Here is a 4,888-nt window from a genome sequence, read left to right as displayed (position 1 = left end):
GAAGTTCCTGGAGTAGCTTGCTTCACATTTTTATTACTAACTGTTATTATTATTATTAAATTTGGAAATGCATGCTTATTTGGAATTTTAATTAATTTACATTGGAGTGGGTGGAAAAGTGTTAAAGTGAAAAAAAAAAAAAAAGTGCTTTTACATTTTTTCAGCTCACCTATCTTTCTTTCTATTTGGATCATTGGTTCACAAATATTTTTACAGAGTTGGCTCTTTGACTGGGTTTAGAGCAAGATTTGTTTTGCATTAGAAACGTTTCTTTGCACAGCTGCCAAGAAATACCTCACAAGGGTATGAGCAAGTGCCCAGACAACAGCAGGGGCAAACGCCTTGATTAGGACTGAGACGAGACAGGTTTTGAAAAGAAAGTGGAGAAGCAAGGTAGGATGCGAACTCACATGGACTCAGGGCAAATGCTGGGAGCCGCCAGCCGGAGCGCCTTTCCCGCGGTCTTCACCAGAGGGAGCTCCGGCTCTTCTCACGGCTCGGCCTTCCCGCCTGCAGCCCGGAGTGGCCGGGCAGCGTCTGCCTCCTCCCACCCAGGCAGCTCGAGAGAGGCTTAGAGCTGCTTGAGCGCAGATCGTCTCTTTAATATCGTTGTAATATGCATAGGATTATTACATTATATCTTACCTTTCTAGAATTTGTTCTCACGCTACGGCAATGGGCAAATTAGGCAGTAATTGACGTCTCAGCCCCGGTATTCCCAGCTGAGCCTCAGCCGGTGGCAGTTACAGGTGGAAGAGGGCACACATAAACAGCAACTCCCAAGCACTGTACTGTTTGTAAATGCCTGGGGTTCTGCAGTAGGTCTGAAAGCAGAGTAAAACCTGGCATGGAGAAGGCTTGCTGCTGGTATCTTTCATCCAAAGCTGTTATTTTCAGCTTTCATTGTCAGAGGGAAAATCTAAAAATGACATTTGGTTTAAATTAAAAAAATAAGATAGAGTAGCCCTGAGAGAGCAGAGCTTTGCTAACAGCTCAGCAGATCTATGAGCACAATGGCTGCTGCCTCTGTGCATCAGTGGAGGTAATACGAAGCAGGGAAGATGCACCCAACTGCCTGCTCTCTTGATGCCATCCTTCTTTGCAAGATTGAGGAATTGATTTTGCTTTCAAATCTGTGTTTACAGTTACAACTTACTATGCACATTTCTCTCTGTAACGCCTGGCTATTTTTAGGAGTCTTCAGGTAGTCAGACTAGAATTGAACTCTGATATGCAATTTATAAGTCTTGCAGGGGTTTGGATATTGCATATTCACATTTCTTTTTCCAGTGTATAGTAGGCAAGGTGTGTGGTTTATGCAGATTTGGGGAGGTTTTGTCACACTGGAGGTTTCAACTCCAGTCCTGCTACTTGTTCAACTGAAGGGAGAGACTCGTGTAAGCATACACAGTGGTTGTCATCACAGAAAGCTCCAAGTATGTGGCTGTCTTCTAGCTACTACCTCTGTTTCGAAAGACCAGTTGAAATCAGGATTGATAAAATGGTAAGTGACGGGCATGCTGACTGCATTAAGGACAGGTAAAGCCAAAGATGAAAAGGGAAAACATGTCATCGATTACTTGTTTTCTTACAGTTCTGTACTACATGTAATGTTCTAAATACATGTGAAGCAGGGTTTGTTGAGAGAGTTAAGTTTTATTAGGCTAGTTTATATAGCTGGAAAAATACAGACAAACAGTTGGGCACATATGTGCTTCTTCAGAGAGCTTGTCTGTTTTTTCTTTTTCTTTTTTTTCTTTTTTTTCTAATTGTGTACTGTTTTCTGACCTTTAGTTGAAAATCTGAATTTCCAGGTGTCAGAGCCTTTCTCAATGTCTACCAGAAAAATCCTGTGGTTTGTGTCTGAAACTTTTTGCAACTCGTTTCCTTTGAAACTGTGTGTATATAAACAGTTCTCTAATGCATCCTTAGTATGTGTGTGTGTACCCTTTAACATCAATGTAAATAAACTGCAGTGGAAAGAGAAATCTACAGAAAATATTTCCAGTAAATCAAGAGTAGTTATTGAAATTTTTAAATATACAGAAGACTGAAAATGTCTAGTGCAGGAACGGAGAACATTTTGTATTGAATATACAATTTAGGATGGGCTACTTTCCATATTCAGCTCTTCTATCTCAATAATAGTTACTAACCGTCAGAGGGCACTCCTGATCCTACAAAGAAATAACGTAGTTTGCTAGAACAATAGTGAGCAGTCAAACTTTCCTAATCTGGAAACATGCTTTACATGATTTATATCCCATTGGCATCTGGATTATGAGTCAACAGATGATAAAGTCAGATATTTATGACACCTCCGTTTACCACCCTTTACAACACAGTGCTAAATACTGTATAACTGATGCACTTGATTTAAAAGTCACTTGCAGCGTAGTAGTCCTAGTTATTTCTTCACAATTTAATATAGTGCTTAGCTCAGGCTGTGAAGGAAGTTTGCTAAAAGAAATGATTAACAATAGAGTCTGTGTTTCTTTAGCAATGTCCTTAACGTCCATGTAAGAGCGCTAGTCTGGGTCAAGATGCTGAGTCTGGACTGGTGCAAGTGTGCTCTTACTAACATTAATGTAAGAATAGCTTATTTGGCTGTAGGTGAAAGGAGGAACAGTCAGATGGGTTAGATGTGAGCTTAGCAAAAAAGTGTATAAAGCTTTGATGTTTCCTCTCAGATGGTCTTGCAATCCTGAAAATTGTGCCGTATGTATCTTTTTCTGTAGGTTTTTTTTCCCTATAAGAAACCCACTTCTTTGTTTTCAGTGCACTTATATCCTCTGAAAGGGAGCACTTTTTTCCCTATTGCAAAAATCACAACTTGAAAACAGTGCAACTTCTGAGTTTGTAATAGAATGCTCACAAAACTATTTTCAACTTCCAAAGCAATTCAACTTCCAAGACTTTCTTCTTTTTTTTTTCTTTCTTTCTTTTTTTTTTTTTTTTTTTTTTCTTTTCTGCAAGGATTTTAATGTGTTGCTTAAAAATGTTTTACAAGCTGTGATGGCAATCACAGCTGACTCTAAGATGCACGGAAAGTGGGAGTAACCTTGTCATATATATAATTCTTTCCCCTGCAGCCTCAGTCCCACACACATATTAGGATGTTTATTCCTTGAGAAGAGATCCTCACACAACTGATTATAGAACTTTCCTTGTAACACTGTCAAAGCTGCATGAAAGGGTATGTGGGAAACAGGAACATATCCAAGCCAAGGGAACTGCAGGCTATGGTACGTAGATGTTCCAAGGTCTCTTTTCTAGGGGAGACCAATTTGGACTGTGTATTAAGAGATGTTTTGTGCAATTCACCTTAGCTCCAGTACTCTAGTGTTTGAATGAGCTTCCATGTCCATGTGAAATGGTTTATGTTGTCTTGAAATTACTCCATGCTGCTGTGATGGTACAAACTTGACCAAAATCCCTGAACCTAATCAGAAGAGTTCTTCAGAAGAGATGGGGAGAGAATTTGTGTTAGATGATGGCTGGAAAGCTAACACACGTAGGCAGTTTCAGAGAGTCTTAGAGTTGTCTGGAGTGCTAGAGGGAAAGTTGTCTCCTTAACATTGTTGTAATATGCATAGGCTGGTTAAATAATATTTTACCTTTCTAGATTTTGTTTGTGTGCTAAGGCAATGGGCAAATAAGACAAAAGCCATCTGATTACTTATTACCATATCTCATATAGGTGACAGAAATATGCAATGTGACTAAGACCATCTTGCTTCTTGGGTGCAGCGTGTTGTGTAGTTGTGTTTTAGGAGGTAATGCTGAACACCGAGTCATTTTTCTGTTTGCAGTGTAGATTCAGAAATGCTTTTATCTAACAAAATGCATCCAGTCCTTTTCTGTGGATTGTTAAAATGTCTCCACCAATAGTAAAGAATAAGAAAACAAAGTGTGGCTTGGGAGGATTGAAGTGAGGACATGCCAAAAGTTCATTTGTCTTCATCAGGTCAAATGTTTCTGTTCTGGGAACAAGAAACATTTTGAATGGCCTGGCATATTCAACGGGAACTGCCTAGGGAGAGGGTGTATGGTGTATACACTGCACTCCCAAGGGTTTGCCAGAAGCCTGTAGGCACAGACACTGCTCCTTGGCTGCGTCAAGGATGCATGATGGCTATGCTGAGCATAGCTGAGCCAACTTGTCCCATGTTAGCAGGATACTTGGACAGTCAGATACTTAAATCCCATCTCAGTCCCTCTGCCTAGTCTATGGGGAGAACCGGGCAGTTCTGGTAGCTTCTGGAGAGCAAGAATATAAACAAGATGCTGAGCAGGGAACTATCTAAAGGAATAGGAAGGACAAGTTTTTTCCAGTCAATAAGAAACATTTACTGAACGTTCCTATGCTCATAAAGCTGAGATTTGGGTGAAATTGAAGCTATTAGGGCAAGCTTATTCTATTCTGTAATTCTCTCTTCCGCCTTAAGATAGGAAGTACATGCAGCAACTGAAGGAATCGTGGCTGTTAAGTCTGGGGAAAAGGAGGCTGAGGGGAGACCTTATTGCTCTCTTCCAATATCTGAAAGGTGCTTACAGCAAGAGCAGGGCTGGTCCCTTCTCTGGTTTAGTGCTTGTGGTGGCAATGGTGATGAGGAGATGGTTGGACTAGATGATCTTATAGGTCGTTTCCAACCTTGTGATTCTATGATTCTATGATTCTCACTGGTGACAGGTAACAGGGTAAGGAAAGTGGCCTTAAGTTGCGCCAGGGTAAGTTTAGGTTGGATATCAGGAAATACTTCTTTACCGAAAGGGTTGTTAAGCCCTGGAATAGGCTCCCCAGGGAGGTGGTTGAGTCACCATCCCTGGATGTTTTTAAAAACTGTTTGGATGTGGTGCTCAGGGACATGATTTATTGGAGGGTTGT

Source organism: Lagopus leucura, unplaced genomic scaffold (genome assembly GCF_019238085.1).
Source record: "Lagopus leucura isolate 7727_CA_CO unplaced genomic scaffold, USGS_WTPT01 Super-Scaffold_73, whole genome shotgun sequence".
Lineage (NCBI taxonomy): Eukaryota > Metazoa > Chordata > Aves > Galliformes > Phasianidae > Lagopus > Lagopus leucura.
The sequence above is the reverse complement of the archived record's forward strand: the minus strand, read 5'-3'. Positions refer to the sequence as shown.